The 24,641-nt window shown below is 32.8% G+C and overlaps 1 protein-coding gene across 1 annotated transcript in view; it reads left to right on the top strand.

Moving 5' to 3' along the window:
* Positions 1-23,016: 23,016 nt before the first annotated feature.
* LOC113508402 (LIM/homeobox protein Lhx9-like) overlaps positions 23,017-24,641 on the top strand; it is a 38,794-nt gene continuing 37,169 nt past the window's right edge. Inside the window, exon 1 of the mRNA XM_026891428.1 lies at positions 23,017-23,726. The gene's annotated coding sequence lies outside the window, so the exon portion shown is untranslated. The remainder of the gene's footprint in view (positions 23,727-24,641) is intronic.

Here is a 24,641-nt window from a genome sequence, read left to right on the forward strand (position 1 = left end):
AAGCCCGCAGGCAACAGCTAGACTGCACTAATTGTAAGCACAAACTTAAGGACAAACGTGTGACTATACGTCGCGTACGTAGAGAACGTAGCGTGCGTGGTGTACATCGTTATGTTTCTATGTAATTATGTTGAGCCCTTTCATTGGCAGGCTCAGGTCGACTGTATAATTGTGTCTCGGCTGCAATTACACTCGAATTACTTCACTCTCAAGCTAGTGTGGTTGCCGAATCCCTGTGGGTTTTGCAATCTTGCTACTGACGTTCTTAAGTGTTTATTTGTCTCTCTCTGTTTGGTAGTGATAAGGACGGCATGATAGTCAAGTAAAACTTTAAAAGTTTCAGTAACAATGATACCATATTAATAAGGCACCACTGTGTGTCCGTCTGTCACCAGACTGTATCTCATGGTGCGTGATAGATGGTGTATTTTTGTTGTCGCTATAACAACAAATACTAAAAATAAAGATCGTATTTAACGAACAGTTGTTATAGTCCTTAATTTGATGGGTGACATATTAATTTCTGGAGACACACCTTCGATTTACTAATGCTTCTAATTAGCTTACATAGGTACCTAAATAAAGAATCGATATAGGTATACAAAAATAATACAAGCCTAAAATGTCCAACTGCAAAGCAAAAGCCTTTGACTATCAAAAACAGAATTGAGTATCAATCACAACCAATTGGGGTTAGACGACAAACAAGATTTTATTTTCTAAGTTATTGATTTGGGATTACTTGTAGCAGTTTAGTTTAGTGTGCACTGCAGTGCATTCAGCAACTTAAAAGAAGTCTTTTAGAGCTATAATCATTGTTATCAAATATCAATAATCGTACGAAAGAACCACATACAGCCAAAATAAATGTGGGTGACATCTCTTTACGTTTTCAATGGTTAGCTATCTCCCTCACCATCAATAGAAAAGAGAGGGACAGATATTTTGAAACGTCACAGCAGTATTGTTATTAAATGCATTAATGTTACGGCTATAATACCAAAGCTTGTGATATACGCCTGTAATGTTGTTTGAATTTCGACTGTAATGATATATCGTTTGCTGTTGTCATAATATCAGATATGTAGATATTCAGTTACACTGGATATACCTCGTCAATGGGACATGTTGGATTTGAATTCAGTATATCAGTGTGTCAATGTCCATTGATATATGTTGCAGTTTATAGTATTGGGGTCATTGGTGTTGGATACAGTTGAGGTGGAGTATTGATAGTCCTTCTCGTATTGGATGTTTTGTTGAATTATGTTTTCTATATTTTTTTCTGTGAGATGGTAATTTTTTTTTGTAAAATTTTGATTACAGCCAAAAATTTTCCTGTTATACCTTTGTTTCTTGTTACTTTTGTTTTACAAGTCTCATTTGATTTTTATGGTCAAAATCTAGATAGTGCTAATACTTTTTAATAGGCTGGAAACGCTTTTGTAAATTAATAATATAAAACCTTGGGATGTTATCAGACTTTTTATCTTAAACAATTGTAAATATGAGTCTACTTTTAATATTAGCAATTAACTTCTTTTAGGCTCGATTTTTCAATCGTCAAATAACTGTTATCTGAGGAATAAATATGCCAGTTTGACATATATTCTATACAAAAGGTGTCAAACATATTTGTTGAATAAAAGTTATATGGCGATTGAAAAATCGGGCCTTAAAAAAAGATAAAAATAATAAAGGCAACGGAATATAGCTACAGTTACTTGAACGCTTTAAAAAGTCACCATTCTCATAAAATATATAAATTAAACATGCAATATTTAATCAGAACCAAAACAGTTGAAACATAATAATACCCGTCTACAACTCCAAACACATAATATCTTCATTAAAACCACGATAAAAACGATCCAATGATATCTCTAGTTACCGTACCATTACACTAATTAACAACTTTTTAATAAACAAGCACATTTACAATTTACATTCAAGTCGCGCACTTATGGCAATGATTGTCATAATAATTGATACGGCGATGTAATAATTGTGTTAAGGGTTTTCGTTCATGAGGCGACAATAGTCTCCGATACCTGACAAATTCAATAACGCGTCGATTTAATCGCAAAGACTGTGTTTAAAGTATAGGTACCTATAGTGGTTCACCGGCCGTCGGCGAGAGTTAAGCTCATCATCGTATTTCCAAACATTTTGATTTTCACCTCAATGATGTATTTGGTATTCGCTGACGGAATGCCGACCAATTTCACACACACACTAGGACTTCAATTGAACCGGCTACCTTTCAACAGCGGACTATTTTGATACGTTTAAATAGACCGAGTATACAATTTGTCGGATTCAAGACTTACGCAGCCTTGTGTACACAAACCCTTATTATACTATTTCAATCAAACCCGTTCTCCATTTTAGTATTAGTATTTTTTAAATGTGAAACTGCATATGTAGTCTAATCGTTCGCAATACGTAGGTGACTAAATTAAAATACTACATATATAAATATTGGATGACTAAATTACCAGCTTGTATTAATTAATAGCACCTGCTTTATATCTCGTACGAATGTTGCCAGAGCTTGAATAATTTTTTCCTTCACAATTGTAACAAGCAATTTACGCTGTAGGCTGTGGGGTTTTGAGTTTTATCAAGTAACAGTAAATCCTATTTGCTTTTTATAGTCAAGATTCAATCATTGTTTTATAGGTTTTTATTATCAATGCTAGCATCATTACTGGTTACTATAATAGGATATGGTGCTACGGCTTTCAGAACAAAAAGTTTTGTTACAACACTATGGTATACTTTTTAAACTAGGAAACTAATCAATTTTCTTGTAGGAAAATTTAAATTGTTTTTTTTTTTCGCCTTCAACTGTTTATTGCCAACAGTTATTCACGTCCATACAAGGAATTTTAGCCAGTAGCAATTTGGGAACATTACATAATTTACTTCGTCAAAATCAGTCTGTAATATCCAAGAATCGGGTAACATTTCTCCGCTTGCCATACCATATTGAAACTGGCCAATTCCGGTTTCATCTCGACCGGTCGTTTTTGCCCCCTGTATAAGGCTCGTCCCACAATTGATATTAATTTCATGAGATGCTATTAAGGTAAAAAACCTATCCCGTATAGGTTGGTCGCCAGGTTTTTGCAGTTCATAATGGCGGTGAGGCGGCTTCCGTGATAAAAGCGGTTGATTGGAGATCGGGCAAATTAAGGGAGAATCGAGATTGGTCTGCTGGCTTTCTCCAAGTAGTTTTATATAAATCTGATTATTATGCAGCATTGGTCCTATCTGGGTATAGGTACGTCAAATCGTTTTTTAAAGTCATTTGGTTGGCGAGATTATCGTTTTACGTGATATCTTGTGAGTAAGTTCTGTTAAGTTCAGTTTTTTTGGTCAACCAGTAATTCAATTATATTCAGTAATATAATTCCACAAAAGGTAAGTTTAGTTTTAGGAGTCATGTATATTATTGTATATGCTGGTTAATTTACGAAAGTGGACCTATTAATTTTTAATTGTAGAAAAATCTCAAGAATATTAAATTGGTTGTTTCACTTACGAATGTGCCTTCACATGAAGGGGAACAAAATGGAATTTCCGTTAAGAACTGAGGTATTTTTCACTCTTTTATACTCAATTAAAAGTTAGCAGAAAGGCATTTCCGGGCATTCTGTTAAAGACTGGCTCTGAGATGCCTCACACAAATTCTTATATTTTTCTTTTTCATAGAAGTTACAAAAAAAAAGTATTTTACCAATTTAGCAAAATAAAAGCGTAATTAAGACAGCAATAAAGTTGATATTAGTACCTAGTGGCTTTCAGAATATTTTTGCCTCAGAAAATCAACCCTTTGATTTTCAACCTTAAGATTGGACCACTTCTTTGACTGACCTTAAATTTTCTGCCTTCCTGCCTTCCTGAGACAGAACTGAACTTGCTAGACTTTAATTTAATTATTGGATTTCAAAAGTAAATACGAGGAATTGAACCCCGACCCCGTTGTCTGCGTAAATACCAGGTGCAGGTTTGAACCAATTAGGTAAAATCAATTTGGACATCTCCTGTCTTGGAGACAGATCTAATAATTGAGTTATTGTTAACAATCTATCTGCAATTATAGTTATACCTCCATCAGAAGGCAGCATTGTTCAGAAATCCAACTTAATGAGGGGTCAAGGGATTTTGGTTCTGGTTGGTGATGTATGAAATGACATATCAGGTGTATTATGCCCGTAGATTGTACACATTTCATGTATACTGGTATTGCCAGTTTGATTATTTCCCTAGTTTTTGCCATTTTATAACTTCCTAACTTTTAATATCTTAATAAGTTATTTTGGATGTTCAATAGCATTTTCCATACGAAAGTTTTTCTGTCATATGGATTGTGACAAAACTTCACACGTGCTTAAGTTTAGGCCTCACTATATCGTTATTCTGGTAATAGCCAAATCAAATTATTTTTATTTTTTTCGGTGTCTGACAATATAAAATCCTGCAAAAAAACTCAGTAGATATACATGGGCTTTTAGTATTACAGTTTTATAATGACAAATATTGCCCTAACATTGCAAGCAAAATCTTCTGTGCAAATACTTATACGTCCTCCAAAAGAAAACAAGTGCAAATCACTGAAGTAGCGACCATTCACCGAGCTATCGACAACCGGTTGCTGCCAATAGCATTGCATTAATTGTTGCCTGTCCAACAAATAATAGCAATTATAATTTGTATGATATGTCTTAAATCGAATAAATACTTTTTGTATTGGTTTGTGCTTATTGCTAAATGGTGGGACTGAGTTGAATACTAGGTACCTTATTATAGATAGGACAATAGGGTTGCAGGTTGTTTGTTTGGATCTAAAGGTTTTTGTTAAATGTTATGTTATTAATGTATTTTAGTAATTTATGAGATAGTACTTGTATTTTTTTTTCGGTTATTAGCAATGAGACGATTGTTTGACATTGTTTGCTTCTTAGTTTTTCTGAATTGCGTTAACTGTTAATTAATTGATAGGGTTTATGATTATTCATGTATTAATTAGTGCTTTAACTCGAGGCCAAAAACTTTTACAGATTTCGATATTTGCAAAAAAAATATATCTTTACTAAAAATTTAAAATTAATTTTAATATATTTGTTTTTGTTGACGTATCACTCAAAACAAATTAAAAAAATATTATTCTTTGAAGCTAATAATAGGCTTTTATACAACTGACTCATTATTCCACATCGATCTTATCATAAGCAACATTCGCAACGAATATTCAAGTCAAAATCAAACGCATATAAACTGTACGTAACTACGTACAAGAAAAACGATAAAGTGTACAGAAAATCTGTTTGCAATGATGTTCGGATCATATTTTATTATTTTAAACCTTACGCCTTTGAATTAGGGGACAGAATTGACGGCGTCTGTCAACAGAAATATAATTGTCACTGCATAATGAGACGAAAGCTATGGCGACTATTTTAGGATGAGCGTGACATACGGTTGATCTGTTCGACGTGCTTTTTTAATTGAATATTGTTATTTTTTTATTATTAATAGCTGTCCCAGCAAACATTGTTCAGCCAAACAAATTTGTTGATAATAAAAAGAAAAGAGGTCTATGAAAAATAGATGTTGTCTCATACATAGACCTACCCAATAGTGTGTACACAAAATTTCAAAAGAATCCGTCGAGCCGTTTCGGAGGATTTCAATTTCGCACAACGTGACACGGGAGCAACGAAATGATATTTATTCAGAGGTGAATGTTTAAACAGGTTACGCCAGCAAGTGGCTTATAGTTTAATTAGATATCAGGACTAAACAGTAATTCGTATGAGATTTACTTTCTGGTTGACAGATTAGAATGTTCATTCTACTTTGCGTCACTTTAAAGACATTTTAGAAAAAATTACTTTCTGATTTATTGATTATAATGTTCATTCGTCGCTTTAAAGAGATTTTAAAAGATGATTTAATCAGTAGATCCACAAGCAGAATTGAATACATTAAATTTAATATATAAAGAATCATTTTAAAAAAAGTAATATAAAACTAATGAATCAACTATATTTCGATTAAAATCGCTTACAAAATAACATTGAAAATTAAAAATAAATAAACAAACACTCGACGCACCAACAGTCCGTGTGTATATTTTCTAATTATTATAAATCTGTCGTCGCCAATGCGAGAACACCCTGTGTAGTCTTTTTTCACAGAGCGAGTAATTTCACACGAACAAGTGTTAGGGATGTTAATTAAATGCATCGATTTTATTATTGTACACAATTGTTTTTTATTTATTATACAATGTCGTGTTGTGATTTAAAATGTTTGGGATCAACAATATTATGAGGCTCCATTTTTAAAAGGGTTTGATGCTGTTTTGTTATTACGTTGATTTGACTTTAATTGTTGTTAACGAAATTTTCTTTTCAAATATTTTGTTTTAAAACTTAGCTAGGCTGGTTTTATTGGATCAAAAAGACTTAAGAAAATAGGAAGATGTGGAAAAGAAGGAGTAGTGCGACGTCACTCTTCTATAAAAATATAGTCTTTAAAAGGTGTTGCTAGAAGTTTGCTTAAACGCTGACTTAAGGTGCTTCATAGCCTAATTTATTAATGAATTGAATTAATGACTAATTAATTTATACGGCTAAAGAGTTTTTTATAAATAAATATTTTACAAAATCACAAATTCACATTCTTAAAAAAAAACACATTGATCAGTCCATTTCGGAGCTAAAACTTCACAAACATCAAATAACATTTTCATTTATTACAAGTGTTAAAAAATCTAACAACACTCGAAAACTGTTCAACTAAAAACTGGTTACAATTGACATTGCGTCAAGAATACAAAATGCGATATTAATTGGATTGGGGCTGGTTATGTTTGGATGACAACTGAAGCTTGTCAGTGACGCGTGACGTAGCAAAGAGTAATGGCGGGTCACGTTGGTAGTATAATGGATACGAATGCGTTGCTTCTGAGAGGAATTGAGGGTTTGGTAATAGGTATTTAATAAGACTTTACGAGTATATTAGATGTTTTTTTTGATTCTTAAAAGATGTGTCTCATGTTTTGGCTATTTAGAGCCTAAAAAAGCTATTCAAAGCACCTTAGAGATGATTTTAACTTTAATCTGAGATACACTGGGTGTTTTAATTTTAATATTGCTACTTTAAACAATATTAAGACAGATATTTCTGTTTAATATAATAGATATTATATAACTTTGACATACCGAGCTCGCACCATTTTTTGAAAACATATTTTACCACTTTGTTAATTAACTTTCATTGCACTCGTCTAAGTTAGTGTTAGTTCTCATTATTATAGTTCAGGAAGTCGAAAATATTCAAATCATTTTTTTCACTAACTACTAATAAACATTTCTGCGCAAAACTAACTTTTCCTACAAGAATCAATCCACAATCAGCTAACAACAAACAGACAAACAATTCCCCTACACGCCACCTCTGAACCCTACTCTTTGGTTGTCCCATCACTCGTCTGCAAGCGGTCATTAGGCGCGCCTAAGTGGTTGCCGCCACGTGCCACCAGCAACCTCACCCACGGTTATTTTTACCCACGACAATCTACAAGGAAAGGTCACTAATTTAGCTATTAAGTACTTTAGTGTTTACAAGGTCGTTGAGAGAAATTGTCACAAAAAGCATGTTATTATAGTTGATGTTTTTATTAAGACAGTTTCGGTATGAGACGATATAGGCTCGGGCCTTCATTGAATATGTTTAGAACCATCGTAATCGATAGTAATATTATGTAGCTGAAGAGTTTGTCTGTCAGTTTTATTGAACGAGCTAATCACAAGAACTACTGGCCCGATTGTAAATAATATTTTAGTTTTAGACAGCCCATGTATTGAAGAAGGAGTAAATCAGTAACGAAATAAGTAAGTAAAACGGGAAGAAGACTGGCGTCCCCTCCAAAAAGTATTAATCCGATTATAAAAAATCCTGTCTTACCTATGTAACTAGCTGTTGCCCGCGACTTCGTCCGCGTGGTTACAAGATATAAGTTTTAATTTATACCTGCCTTCTATCTATCTTGTAGGATTCAGTCAGCGTTTGCAATGTAAGCGCAAAAAAATTGTTTTTTACGACCTCACATTAGAAACCTCAAAAATTGTAGCCTATGTGTTATTCTGATGTATAAGCTATATTGTGGTAAAGTTTCATTCAAATCCATTCAGTAGTTTTTACGTGAAAGAGTAACAAACATCCATACATACATACTTACAAACTTTCGCCTTTATAATAGTAGTAGGATTGCATCATGTGATTTTTAGTAAATTGTGTAGTTATAATTCATATTTAAGTATAATGTTTTGTTTATCACTGTTAAGTTTATTGTTAAGACGATACACACTGCAGAAAGATTCATTAAGAATAGTAGAATAGCCAATACGAAAGCCAATTTTTAGATGCAAAATTAATGCTTTAGAAGTCTACATTTACAAAATATGTTTGTACGAATCCCTATATTCATACGAACACATTTTGTAGACTGAAGGGGACTAAAATCAGAGTAAAATTTTAAGAGAAACATTTAGTAACAGTTGTGTATTGTATACTTCAAAGGGGATCTAAAGAGGGCGTTGCTAGGAGTCAGATATATCTTTGTGTTTCATATTTGTAGCGAAAAGAGCATTAAAATTTAACAGTTTTAATTACTAATGCGATCGAATTACTTCATTTTTTTTATATTTAGTGAGCGTTATTTCTACTTTTTTTAATCTTGTTATTAGACTTTGAATTTTTTTTATATTACAAAAGGCCAAGAATTAATGTAAATAATTTAAGAAAAGATCTTTCTTGTCAAGGTTTTAAAACCCGGTACCGGTGTTCCGGTGATAGTTTTAAGCAACAGTTTAGGTAGTTCATGCTTACCAAATGGCAACCATAGCAACTTCGGACTTTCGTACACAACCACGCATCATTGGAAGACAGTTCCTCGAATGCAGAAACTTGCGTCAAAATTGCGTCACTATGCTTACAAGAGGACTCACCAACTTTATCCCTATTCGACCTTTGCTGTTTCACAAGTAGATACATAAATAACTGACTGCGAAACAACCTTACCTCATTTATGTATTTCTAATTACATTAAACATAATAATAATGAAAACAATTGCTGGTAGGTGTTAAAGTTTATCGCTAGTTTTTTTTGTTGAGCTATCGGCGGAAGTTTGATACGTTATCAGTTCTAGCGATCGCGGTGCGCTTTGTATACTCGCTTGTGCTGTGCCGCGGCTGTGCACTCATTAATAAAGCTTGCAAAACAGCTGCGGGAGTCTGCTACTGTGGGAGACAGGCCTGAAGGAAATTATACTACCTAATTCGGATGTTTTTTTAGCTTTTGTAAATGAAGTTTTTTTCGTTTTGGAGGTAGATTTTTATTTTACATTCTGTTATCAATGTCAATTGGTTTGAAGGACAATTGTTTTTTGCTACTCCCACAAGAGTGATATCCTTGTCAGGCGGGGGCTTCCATTCACTCAATTCACATGCACAAATGCTTGCCCAACGCGGGGATAGAACCCGCGACTCGTCACCTGCAGTGGGTTTGGCGTTGGTGACATCAACCACTGGGCTATCCGTTCAGTCACAATTTAATATCATGGCAGTGTTGGAGGAGAAACGCCGCCGCGTCGTTCTGCGGACGTGTATTGCGTTGTCACGCATGAGGTTGAGACGCATCAATTTATTAAAACATTCAGTTATTTTTTTGCATACTAGGTATAGGACACGGCCAAATAAAGGATGTTATTATTGTTATATCGAGGACTTATTATGCAGTTCCATTCAAAAAAGAACATTGACGGTTGGATGAAAGGAATCGTATGCTGTTTTAATAACACATAGAAACATTGTCACATTACTTGTCGCGATGTTGGTCACAATACTCGTACTAATTACAATTGTATTAGTAACTAGCTGTTGCCCGCGACTTCGTCCCCGTGGATAGAAAATATAAGTCATGATTTATACCTGCCCTGTTTTTTCACATTTTCCCTTGCATCTTTGCTCCTATTAGTCGCAGCGTAATGGTTTATAGCCTAAAGCCTTCCTCGATGAATGGTCTATTCAACACAAAAATAATTTTTCAATTGGGACCAGTAGTTCCTGAGATTAGCGCGTTCAAACAAACAAACTCTTTATACAATTTAAACAATTTCTTTGGCTTTATATATTAGTATAGAGTATAGATAAAGTTTAATTTACAAAACTGTCTACCATCCTCAAGTTGAATCAATAATATTGTTTCATCAAAATTCAGAGTCAAAAGTAAACGTACAAGCTTATCCCAGCCGTTACTTCCTCGCATATTACAATAAAATAAAGTACATAATGCATGGCTTTCGAAGCGAAGCGCAATGGATCCAGTGACTCGGGGTAAGATGGCGTTCAAAAGATAATTTATTTTGATTTTTTGCGTAAGATAGAAACAGTGTAATGTAAGGGTTTCTGAGGAACAACTTTGAATCCCTGCTAATATTATAAATGCGAAAGTAACTCTGTCTGTCTGTCTATCTGTTACGCTTTCACGTCTAAACCACTGAACTGATTTAAATGAAATTCGGTGCAGATATAGTGTTGACCTTGAGAAAGAACGTAGGATAGTTTTTATCCCGAACTTTTGAAGTAGACGCGGGCGAAAACTAGTATTAAATAAAAACTCTATTGTGGAGGTTTTTATTCAATAATTTTGAATGCTATTTGAAATTTGATTAAAGTTTTGTATAACTCAATTTATGAAGCAATTTCACACAGGCCTATGTTAAATTGTGGATGCAATATGAAATGTTTGGGGAATTAATTATTTGTTATTTTTACCGTTTGTTTTCGTTTCTAGTATTTAGAAATTATTTTGTAATAAAATTTTTTTTTTAATCGTTTTGGAGTTACTCCATACTGGATTAGATTTAAATGTGTGCTGAATATTGGACAATATTTCGATATGCTTAAACAGTCGGTAAATTGCATGTGTATTAAAAAAACTAAAACTGAAACATTTGGTGGAACTTATATACAGTAATACAATAAACAAACTAACGTTAATTTTTATCACATTTATATTCACTTAGTTAATAATATTGATTATGTTGTTAATTAAACGTTATCGCAACGTAACAATTGAAATGCATATTTGAGTTGCAAAGGCAATGTTTGACTTGTTGAAATACTTCAAATAAAATATCATTGTACTACCGTGCGTAATATCACTTTTAATAAATACTAGTAAATGTTGTCGAAAATTATCCCACGAGAACATAAAATCTAGATTTTAATCATCCTGGTAATAAACTATCTGTGTACCAAGTTTCGTCTAAAACCATTCAGTGGTTTTTGTGTGTGATGAACAGACATCCATACATACAAACTTTCACGTTTAAAATACTAGTAGATAGGGTTTTCAAGAAAAAGAAGTATCTCAAACTACATCACACGTATCGAACTTGTATCTGACGCTTTACAATCTATCTAGGCTTATCATAGAGTTGGCAATAGCCGGTTATCTATATTATAAAGCTGAAGAGTTTGTTTGCTAGTTTGAACGCGCTAGTCTCAGGAACTAATAGGATCGAAGATACAATGGAAAATGTGGCAAGAACGGGGGAAAATATTCATCTTCGAGGGCTTCCGTTTAAAAATTCCTAATTTATATCTTCGAAACAAGCGAACGAAGCCACGGGCAACAGCTGATCACAATATATTTTATAAAATTTCATTATTCTTCGGTGAATTGGAATTTTTGTTTAGTTTGTTTAAGTATACTAGGTGTGAAGCCCGTTGAAAATGTTTTTAATTTTGGTATGGAAAGGAATCTTCGTAGTCACCCACCTCCTCGGTGGACGAAGCTGGTACTGTCAGACCCGACTGACTAAACCTGAACCGCCATGTCAAGTCTCCTGCACTTCGCCTGTGTGGCAATACATTACAAATTACCACGCACAAGCCTATTTTGTTACCTAATAATATTAGAAAAACTTAATACTAGTCTCTGACACCAAAAACATTGGTCTTAAAGCTACTGCACTGCTTAAAAAAAATACAGCAGTTACATAAGCACATCGTCACAACGGACGTTACAAAAGCTCGTAAACGAAACACATTTCTTATAAACCGCACAAAAAACTGAAATTAAATTTTCGATCTATAAATTAAAACATTATCCATCGGCATTACATTTCACGAACTCATAAATAACACCGCAGGCTCAAGGGAATCATAGAAAGCTTTAAAATATCAACAGTCTCATAAAATTATATGATAAATATTCAGTGAAATCTATTGTTAAAAGTCACGGTTGTTAAATACTGTTCAAGTAATCCAATAGTCGATAGAAACACTTGTTATGTAAATAACGATATTTTCTTCATTGTATTTATTTAATATTGGCAAATACAAAAGGTTGCCTACAATAAAGCGAGATCCCAATCCATTGTATAAATATATTTACAATTGATGGAAATATTATATTTGTTGTTCGTAAAATATATTTTGTTTTATAAATAAATAACAGCGGCACAATTTATATGAACAACTTTGAGAGAACCTGTAAATTGGTTGCTATGGTTATAGTTTGAAAAGTAAAGGCTCAGTTTTCTATTGTGAGCAAAAATACGACATTAAAATAAACATTTGTGGATAAGTGGATACTGGCTACAAAATACTTTTGATATAATATTAAAATAATGGGAAACAATTATGTACATAATAATGTGATACTAAAAACTTACGGTACCCTTGATATAGCTTATAACCTCCATAAACGAATTAAACGAAAAGAAAATATTTTAAAATTTAAACCTGAGAATAATATTATATTTTGATGTACATAAAAGCTGTTTATCCTACATATCCCTTTTAGTTCACAGAGGCTTTGCTTAGAAACACACTAAAGGAAAAATCAAACAAAAATATGACTGTCACATTCAAATGAACAACCTCAGAAAAGATTCTATAATACTAGGCGTCGTATAAAAAAATAGCCACATAAAACATCAAAGCATTAAATAAATTAATCATGACACAATTTTAATTATTCGCTATTTATGAGCTTGCCACCCTATGCACACAAGACAAGACCATAGGACTCCCTACGGCGCGACATTGAAACTATAAAAAAGTTAATTCATAACTATTAAGACTCATTTGGACGATGCGAGGAATATCATGCATGTTATACATTGCTGGCTATGGCGTATCAAGTTTGTTCGCGGCGCTGCGAAACTCCGCAATGTATGCGACTTGTAGGATGTTTGTCGCGTCGTATGAATGACGGTTTACGGTTATAATTTGTGGCTTGAGGAGCAGGCGGTCACTGTGACACCTGCCGACCTTATTTTTAATTAATTTATCTTTTGATCGAGAATTAGGTTATTTAGGACTTTACCCACAAATGTTAAGATTTAAGTTTTTGATAGACGATGTTTTCTTGACCATTTAATTTTTTTTAATAATATTAATTTTTTTGTCGCTTTTGTGAAGATGATTCATATATAGCAACGGTTTATTTTCGATTTCCCGTTGAGGAGTCGCGAATTGAATCCGTTGCTGCATGTTGCAAGTTGAAGTTAGAAAATTGCCGTGCAATGTGTTACAAATACAAACCGAAGGCGATGCCGCCAGCATCAGCTAGTATTATATAAAAACAAAAGTGAAAAACACAAATAAAAATCAAATTAAATTTATAATAACGAGATTGTTTTCTTTAACAATATCACTTATCGCGGCCGTCGCAGTGTGTATCAATTTTGACCAATTTTTATTTGATTGGATTGAAATTTGTTGCACTGTGACTATCGGTTTTTCTATAGAATTGATTGAACAAAGTTTTCTTTGTGTTTCATGTACCTGGGCTTAAAGTTTCGTAATAATTGAAACTTATTATTTCAATGTGTATTTGAAACTGGATCCTCTATTGGTTACCTACTTTATATTTGTAGGGAATCTTAATATTTAAATTTAAAAAAAAAATAACTTTCAACAAGTTATTGAAACGGAAGATTCCTTTACTGAACTGATATAACATTTTAGATCTACAGAATTAAAGGAGAATCTATTTGATCTAATTCTAACGAAGTCTGTCCGGACAGCTAGTTATTAATAATAAAAAGACGAAGCTGTACGTCTTTCGAAAGTGTAATAATATTCCTTAAAAGGGTGGCGACAGCACCTAATAACCTATTAATTATCGACCGACAACATATCTATAAGAACACAGACTACACTTTCATAATTGTCAAACGAATAAAGATCCTTAATCAAAAACTATCGACACAAAATATCCCAAAGAAAACGTAACATATTTTAACAAGACGCACAAATTTCTAAGAAACACAATTGCTAAACAAAGTTCTCATATCAGTCGACAAAACATACAAACAATTTGTTAAACGCACGCCTTATCTAACACTCGCTGCGTCAGATAGTGGAGGCATTCGTGGAAATGTTCTAACTAATCTAATTTAACGTACGTTCAAACGTCGAGTGTTCAGTGCATAATTACGTTAATAACTACGCACCAGTATGGTACGCATCCAATGGAAAATTAGGTAGATCCCGAACATTGAGAGAGTAGAATGCTTTAACCAGCATTTTGCAATTTGGACAAAATAGTTGTATGCCATGTTTGCTGTTGTCTGGGCCCCAATTCTGCTATTTACAACGGCCGATGAATTAATGAAATTTGGCTCAATGTGTCAATTTTCGTATTTTCTTAAGCATTTTTATACACAATAATTGTAAATTCAGTACGGGACGGTACGTTCAGGGTTAATACAGTTAACTTCCAATTATTGTATTGGCAAACTGCTTAAGAGAATAGTATCTAATAATTTCAAATTAAATCTAATTGCCATTCATTGAACAGCGTTAACGCTGTTGACTTAGTTGTCAATCAAATTATATAAAAATAAGCTTTTATTTACTTTAGCCAAAGAAGAAAAAATAAAATGATAACCATTCGTCTATAATCGTCTTTTTTAATTTTGTATCTATTTATTGCCTTTTTTAGCTGAATGTGTGAAAAAAATCATTCCTCTTTTATTAACTTTTAAAATTCTGTCTGTAATTTTTGGCCAATACTTATCGCTGTCAGAATATTTTTTAAACTTGGTTGATATAATTTCCTCTACTATATTAACTTGAATAGATCGTTTTCTATTCACTTTACTTTTATATAAGTCTATCGATATTTACTCTCATTAGCCGGTTTCGCAATATTCGTTTTTCATTTACCCTTACGAATTTTTTTTTTTATCTTTATGAATAATGTTTTAGAATACTTAATTCAGAACCTAAATATAACAATTCAATAAACTTGCAACCAGGTGCATAGAAATCTGTTTAAAACACAAATACAAGAAGGTAAAGCTAGAATACACTGCTTAATTTGAATTTTCTGTACCAGACCGTGTGGCCGAATGGTTAGGCTCTCGACTGATGAAGTCGAGGCATGAGGGTTCAAATCCCTCCACGGTCTCTATAACTATTTCTACTCGTTTTGTTGATTATTATTAGTTTTTATCGAAAAATATAGTTTTTTTGTGATTTATTTATCTAGTTTTGGCTTAAGGTAAATAGGTAGCCACTTCGGGCGGCATGCTGAGGGCGGTGGACTGATACTTAAACTTAAAGAATGATTGAAACCTTAAATTATACAGTACGAGTATACACACAACTCTTGTGAAATATTATGATTTTAATTTTGATATTAAATGAAAAGTATAAGTATTACTTTAAAATAATTTTGTAAACTGTAGTTGCAAAAAAATAATTTTAGGTACCTACGCGAAGTGCTAGGTTTTAGTCTGAATTTACTAATTTATTTAATACACCATTAAATAAAAACTTCCAAGTCAAACTCCTTTTGTAATTATTTCACTTTAACTGGAAAAATAATCATGAAAATCTTGTTACATAGTCTGTAGTTCTGATGTAAACTACCAATATTGGTCGTCTAGCTAAGCTAAGCGTTGCATTAACAATGTATTAGTTCAGCTTACGATAGAGAACTCTTCCTGCACGATTCGGACACTCACCGGTAGTAACATAAAATTTGTGACCTCGACAAAAGAAAACTTCACCTTCAAGTAAGTCAGTTTTTTTACGAGTTGTTTGCCTTATTTTTATTGACCTTTTACTTCATAAAGGTTACAAATGATCAGGTCTTGAACCCGAACATTGTTGAGACGTTGTAATACCCACTTCAAAACAAGTGGAAATCAATTAACATGTCAAGTTTTACTGTGATTTTAAGTTCATTGTATTATAGTGAACGGAAAAAAGAGTATTATATTTAAGTACCAATCAATTCTCATCGAATAGTACTTATTTCAGTAGACATTGTAGCAACAGTTTTTATCTGCGTAACAAATTACCAGGATATCAGAAGATTTGCTGCTTTTTCAGATTTTCCTCATCATTTTGATAGCTATGAGCTTTTTTAGGCTAGAGATTTTGGTGTTTTGGCTCACGCTCTTGCACGGCGCTACATTACTCGCTTCATAAAATATGATAGGCGTACAGGCGTATTTGTGAAAACATTATTCACTTCTCACGCTCATTCAAGCTCATAGTCTACATTCTTATAAATTATCTAAATTATGGTTATGAAACGGTTGTTTGTAACTGGCCTTAGAGCTACGAAAGTATAGTAGACCGTTTTGGTACTTTTCTATCGTTTAAATTTTGAACCTAGATGCCTAGTTAGCTCTTGCTCAAAAATTGTTGCTAAAAACCCACTAAGCAAACACAATTTGACCGAAAAAATCAAATCGTGCATCTCTATATTACATAACGATAACATACTTAAATATTTTTACATCGATATCCTGATACGATCCCAACCCTAGACGAAACCAACTAACCTTGTCCAGTTATTTTATTTAGTCCTCCAACTCGAATCATACTAAAAAGATTCCTGAAGTGAATCGAATCAGTCCCCTCCATGCAACGTTTTACTGTCATCAAAGTTGTTAAGTCAGTGAGGACTGCACCCTCGCGTCCTCCCCTCTATACTAACACAATGCTTGGTAGTTGTACCGGATAATAATGGTTATATTTTCAATATGTTACCAATTTTTGTAGGAATAATGACCTACACTTTTACGTTGAGAGTTGCAGATTTTTATATCAAGTTCATTAAATTAATTGACTCTCAATTGGCATCTTGGTTTTGTTTTACTCATTGGTTCGTTGGTTTGCTTTGGTTAATTGTTTTTTAACATCATTGAATTATATAAGGGCACTGGACAAAGAGAGATTAAAGGAGAGTATCGAGACATTTGCCCTACAGCGGGACTTAAACTGATTGTAAAATGACAAATGTACGGATTTTCTAATGAAAAGTTCATTGTTCTACCATGATTTTATTTAAAGAAGAATATGAATTGGAAATATGTAGGTATGTGTTGTTGGATAAGCTCTAATATAAACACTCAAAATCAAATGTATGTATTCAGTACAAACAATAGTTTCATGTGGATCGTGATTGTTTTGAAGCAAGCTTAATGTTTAGGTACTAGGTATACAAAGCGATGTAGGGCTGCCAACAAGTCAATTTTAATAACTGCAGATGAATAATATTTAAGACGCATCTAAAGAAAATAAAAAGAAACACGTATCCCAAATATTTACGATTGCACTTCATTTGCAAAAACTAAATAATAGAATAGGAAGTTATTAAGGTTTTTGTTAGAAACTCAAAAAAATGTCTTACTGTTTTCTATTAGGATTGTCATAATCTATTTAATTAGCTTCATGATTTTTTCGTCGTAAACATTTGTTTTTAAATTATCTTTTTACTAGGTACATACTACATTTCAGATCACGTTAGACACCTCTATAACATACGATCCGTAAGATCGATAAATTCACGTACGAAAAAAATTGCCCGCAGTTGGCAGCCCTATCGCCCGAGGGCTCGTTAAACAGGTGCAAGCGGCCTCACGCACCCCTGACACCTAAAGTGGTACGTGTCGTAAAGTTGTTGTTTTTTGGTAGTGTCTACGTCAATAACCATTGTTCTCATAATTTTCTGTCTGCCTCGCGATTGTTGATTATGTCAGAGGTAGTTTTTGTTTTTATCGGTCGACTAAAAGATGTAAGATAAATGTGTTACATAAAATATATTAAGGCGAAAGTAACAAACTTAAAATGACTGCTGGATTGTCAGTTTCTTACATATTTATGCATAATAAATGTTAAATTTTCGTCGTGATCTGTAATCAAAATCGAAGATCGAGATCCATATTCACACTCGTATTTTATCAAATAGATCAACGTAAATTGACGGTCATTTTGTATAGTGCGGATCGGAATCTGGTTTAAGGGGTTCGAGGCTAATCTCAGACATAACAAAAAGGTAACATGGTTTTAAAATATATTTTTTAAAGTATGCTCATTTTGTCGATCAATTTCATCAGAGCAAAAAAAGTCTACTAATAATTTGAGGTCTAATTAGGAACTGCGTACGATACATTTTAGTGATGAGACATTTCACTGTGACGATTGACATTTACAAACAGGGCAATGAATAAAGTATAAAAATAATTACTGAAACAACGGAAATTCAATATTGATATACGTCCATATATGCCTATTGTGTAATACTACATACTGCCAGACGAATTAAAGATAAGGTTAAGGATAATTAATATTATCCCTACGATAAGGATTTTTTCATTCTAAATACAAAAAACAGTCTGTTGGTTAACAATAAGTCTGAAACTGTATTGTTTCCTTTTTAAGTTTTGGCTGAAGTGATGACTAATAAATGCAAAATTTTTAAAACATTTGTAAAAATAAACCATGTTTGAAAGGTTAAGGAAATTTACGTGAAGAAAAATAAGTTCCAGATATTGTAATATAGAAAGGTTTGCGGTGTACTAAGAAAGCTTGGGTATTAATTTTCGCAAGTCACTATAATTATGTAAGGCGTACTTTGCCCAATGTTGGGCCCTTGAAAGAGCGGGATCATTTACCGTAACTCGGCATGGGGCACGTTAAATTAGCTCTTAAAGCCGTAGCATTACTTATTATTTTTTATCTTATTATTCAATAGGCGTAATCGCCTCTGTATTGACGCAATTTGAGGAAATAAAATAAAATAAATAGAGTTTTAACTTCAGTTCTATTATTTTAAGATTCAGAAGTATTTTATTTGATAGATATTTTTGTAATCGTCTTACATCGTACAAAGAGAGACCTTACCCAAAGGAGGTTCAATACTTGACAAGTCCCTCTTCTAAAAATAACTAAAACAAAAATAGAGATAGAAAACGTAATTTCAAAAGCTATTTTTGTTAGATTTATCCAGATTACAAGAAGTTCTTTTTCATTCACTTTGTGAAATCTATCGAAGGATAAGCATTACCGATACTTACCCTTTGTAGTCGGCGCAAAGGAGTCTCTAGTCTGATTTTCTATTACATATATTATGAGACATTATACTTTAAAATTCACATCAACCTTATGAGAATGGTACAAGGTTCATTTTTTAAAGTTTAATTCTAGAATCTCTAAAACCCGACGGTTTTAGTATCCAAGCAACTGCCGCCATACAAGCTCAAAGCTACGTACAAGGTACAAGTCGTAGGAGACTAAGGTTGGGTTTCGTTTAATTTTAGATTTTTTATGAAAGTAACGTTTTTTTTCTAATTCACGATTTTTTATACCAGCAGAATATTTAGTTTTAATCAATCATTATTAATTAATGGTGCTTATATGGGTAAAGTTGGTAAAGTGAGTTCTTGATTGGCCAAATTTATCTTTGGTAATGATTTGTTTTTTTAGATTAAATGAAAGTTTTTTTTTTACCATACACAATTAAAGAATGCGTTAAATTAAATGTTAAAGAAGACTAAATCTAAAAACGATTCCATGTCCTATTGGATCAATGTGGATTATGGATGTGTGTCCACAAACGTACTTACAGCAGTTTTTATAAGGTAGAGTCAATTTACCAATTGAAAAAAAATCTCACTCCCTAATTTCCATTTTTCCATTATTTAATATAGCATAAGCCAAACAATACATCTTATCTATCCAAACAAACAGTGTCTAATTGCAAACTTGATCTGTAACACATATGTAGAGTCAAGCAAACATCGTCAACCAATGTACCAACATAATATGTATAAATATATATCTATAGATATAAACTACATGTATATTGTAACGACGAGACAGTCAGCGTCGCACTATCCTGTTGACCCCCGGGGAATTAGACCGTATGTGTTTGTATGGGACAGTCTCTACATTGCAGCAAGCAGGTCGTTCCTATTGTCTTTATTATACTGTACTATAACTAGGACGTATGTTTGTTGTTTAGGATTATTTTGATGATATTATGTACGATACTTTTTGCTAGAAATAAAAACTTATTTATTCATGAAAAGGTTATAAAGAGTTTAAACTCTCATTTTTTGTAGACTTACTAAGTGAGGTTTTTGTTGATTAGAACCTGATTTCCCTGGACACGGGACCAGTGAATACCTTTTGGTATTTCTATATTTCTGAAAAATATTTTTTAATCAGTTCAATGTGGTGAACTTGATTTTAACATGAGAGTATTTTGAACTGCAGTCATAGATAACATAAGTTTATGAAACTAAATTTTTGTCGCAATAAACTAAAAAACATTCAAACCCAGCTGTTAAAGCTATCAGAATTGATAACACTAATACATATTTATTTTCGTCATTTTCTCTATAAACAATATTTTTTTCATAGTTGATTTTTACCAAAAAATACCCCTTTTCGAATATCTCGCGCATCGATTATTCAACTAACACGGATCTACTAACTACGCAAATAAGCGCCAATGCACGAATTAAATAAATTAATCTTGTATATTCACGGCGTGTATTTAGCGAGGTACCCACGCCTGCGGGTGACCGTCCCATGCCGCGAGCACGCGACTACACCACACTACACCCTTACAAAAAATACTCATAAAAATTTATACCATTCTGATAAGATTACACAAAACTATCATAGAAATAATTCCATCATGTTTATGAAGACCGTAATTTTTTATTCGTTTTTTAATTACTGTTATTTTTAATGAAAGGAAGTGGGATGTATTTCGTTTTTTACGGTTTTACGAGTGACTGTCAAGGTCACTCTCAAGACGGTTGAAGGATCCTCTTTTAAATTTACAAGTTCAAAGGACTGCGAAGTTGTTTCATGTTGTTAATACATACGTAATTATTGCGTATGTAGATATTGAAGTATTTGTTTTACTTATTTGCTTTGAGTTGCTTGTTGCTATGAAACTAAAACGACCATATTAAAAACATAAAATCATTCAGCGTAACATTTATCTTAAATTATAAAGAAAAAACCTGAAGTATTTTAAATGTCAGCAGGTATAAACAGATGGAGAGCTGAGAAAAAAGTCACATGAACCCAATAGAAGCTTAGTTATAATGAGCCTAGTGTTAAAGAAATGTTTTAAATTAAATGAAATACAAAAGACGTATCCAAATGATAGAAAATATTATATTGTATCATTGCGCTCTACAAATTTGTACATCAATGGCACCAAATTATTTACTGAACACAATAATATAATTATATTCATAAACATAAAGTATTTTTAGGTACATTTCTAGAAGTTATCTTATGCTCTACGCGTTTTTGTACCATATTAATATGATGGAAATCAATAAATAATAAAATAAAAAACTATAAATATAAGTATCGTACACGAAGCCGAAACGAATTCACATTTATACACGCAGCTTAGTACCTACTCGTATATTTTAACAAGAATTAAGTCTGAGAGGCAGTACAAGGGATAAAACGAAAGGCGATTAACGCGAGGGATTTGTTACAGGGATTTAAGGGCGCGGACCCTAGTAAATTTCCCTGTAATACGTCCTTCAAAAGGTCAAGCAAAACATTTGTAGATGGATTAAAATACTTTTTTAATTGGCGATTAATATTGTTGTTGATGTTGCTAAGTGATAATATTTTTTTTATGAACTCTACATCTTAAGGAAAGATAAGATATTTGTTGATAGTACGGGATTCTGGTTCTTGTGCTACCTTATTTATACCTATATTATAAGAAAAACCGTGACTTAAGTTGTAAGTCGGAAAACGCAAATAATTTCTAATATTGTCATCGTCGTCTAAGAAGTCAAGATATTTTTTTCCTTTTTATTAAAATCTAAATCTATCAAGCCAGAATATTTCAGTGATATGTGTAACGTCAAGAGTAGTAGTTTCAGTACGTTCGTAGGAGTATCACAAAGTAATTATCACTAGCTAAAAATAGTGGAGGAAATGTCTGCGACGTACGGAAACCGGAAAACCTGAGAATTTTTCAAGTGCTTGTAAAGTCACGTCAAAGGCGTGCGAGTTTTTTAAGCTCCGACACCAGTTTGTAAAAAAATATATATACCATATGAAACAAAGGAGATTATCAAGACAATACTATATATTTTACATTGAAGCTAAGCTAGGAATAATGTAATAAAATACTTATACAAGTAATAATACTAAAACTAAACAATTACTTTATTACACCAAATCAAAGTTTACCAGATCCAAAACAAAAGCTTTAAAAACTTAGCATCCAATCCCTAAAACAGTACTGTGATTCAAAAGTACGTCTTATTCTGCTTGCACCTAATAGAAAAAATATATATAACGTACAGTTATCTTTCCAATAGAAACCAGCATTTGTAAAATAATAAACGACTCTACCTTTTTCACAAATGAGATTATTAATTAAATGGCATTAATTAACTACAGTCTACTACGTATTTAAACTCGGTTTTCATTCAATTGAATCGCATGTCATTTTATCCCAAGCAATGTTGGCTTGGAGCACGTCCCGCCCTCTATTGGTTTACAACGTGAAACAGGAGTTAAACTCTAGGACATGAAACTTTAAGAGCTAACTCGTGACGCATGTGAAAATTGTTGAAACTTTGTAATTTTATTTTAAAGTTCTTTTTTTGGGTAATTTATTAATGGAAAGTAACCTACATTTTTTTTTTCATATTTTTTTTTTCTATTAATGTTGAAAACAAATTTTCGCAGTTATAAGCTTTAAGCGAGAATTTGTCCATAATAAAAGTATGTTTTTTTTTATTGATTCACTGAATAAATATCTTTAACATACTTACTCTTCATAAAATTCATCAAGGAACAAATAAGTTTTTCCGAACAACCCTAAATACCGCGTCTCGAAGGCACCGGTTCTTTAAATAATCGATCCTCCACCGCAAACCGTGCCTGTATTTACAGTAACTTGTGTAACGCTTTATTCAATAACTTACTTAAACTTTTAAGACGTAACTAGATACAATATTCCTTATTAACAACGCCACTAAGCTCAAAATACGATATCACAACGCCCGCGATTTGTCACTTTCTAATTGCGTTCAACTCGGTATAACGAACCTGAATATCAAACAATCGTTGCGCTATCCCGCTCACACCTAAGCGAACCGTGTTGGAACGAAAGAGATGTTGCTACAGAAAAAAAGTCGTGAATTCAAAACACATTCGGAGCGTGCGCGCAACTCATTGGTCGGTTTTGATGCAGAGGCGTGGCAACGTCGCACAGCGCCCCTCAGATGTCTGCCGCCAGACAGTCGCGCGTTACATTTTCGAACAGTTGAATGCTTGCGCGTTCGCTGACAGCGTATATTTCGCGACGTTGCCAGTTCGCAGCGAATTAGGAGGTAAATTTGAAATTGAATTGGTTTTGATGTATGATGTGGTAATGTTAGTACAAGTGGACTTTCTTTTAGTTTTTTAAACTTTTAAAGCTTCGTTCTTAGTACGTTTGATTTATTATAGGAATGTTTCAGATAGTTTGCATGACTTGAAAAGTAGTTTGAAGTTAGAATGTAAACATTATGCAGGTTGAATTTCCTGAAGTTAGTTGGTTCTTTCACAACTTCGAAAGCTGTTAGTGGAAAACACTTAGAGAGACGAGTTTTAAAATTTTCTGGACTATAAAACTTAGTCTTGGTCAACTATAAAATGAGATAATTTCTGTATGAAATATTATTCATCGGTACTTTTCTGTTTCCTGATTTATTATACGCACATTTAAATATTGATTAGGGTAGTGTGGGTTTAGTGGAGAGGTGGTAGAGTCTGGAGTTTTAAGATTCAACATTATTTAGAATCATTGGCCATCGAGTGTTGGAGTTTCGAATTCTTTTATTTTAATGAAACTGAAAACAGTTATTTTGCAATTGAGCTAGTCACTAAGATTTTACCGAACATGCTAACTAAAAAATGTAGAGTTTAACATTGATATCGTATTTTATTTTTAAAGTAGTTGAATGTTTTTATTTGCTTCATTGATTAGAACGTTTATGTAGAGTGCAATTAATTTGACGTTTAATGTATACCAAATAGCACTGAAAATCAAGAAAGTAAATACACGGATTATTTTGGTCCTTAGTGTCGCAGTATTCTATGATTCTTTACATTTTGATGTGGGGTTTTTTTTTTTAAAGTGTAGCTCTACAAATTATTTTTTATCATTATCATAATATGTTGAGTAGTTTTTCTTGTTATATGAATATACTTAATTAATAATAATCACATAATTTAAATAAAAATAGATGCGACATCTATCATTC

This window comes from Trichoplusia ni, chromosome 1 (assembly GCF_003590095.1).
Source record: "Trichoplusia ni isolate ovarian cell line Hi5 chromosome 1, tn1, whole genome shotgun sequence".
Taxonomy (NCBI): Eukaryota; Metazoa; Arthropoda; class Insecta; order Lepidoptera; family Noctuidae; genus Trichoplusia; species Trichoplusia ni.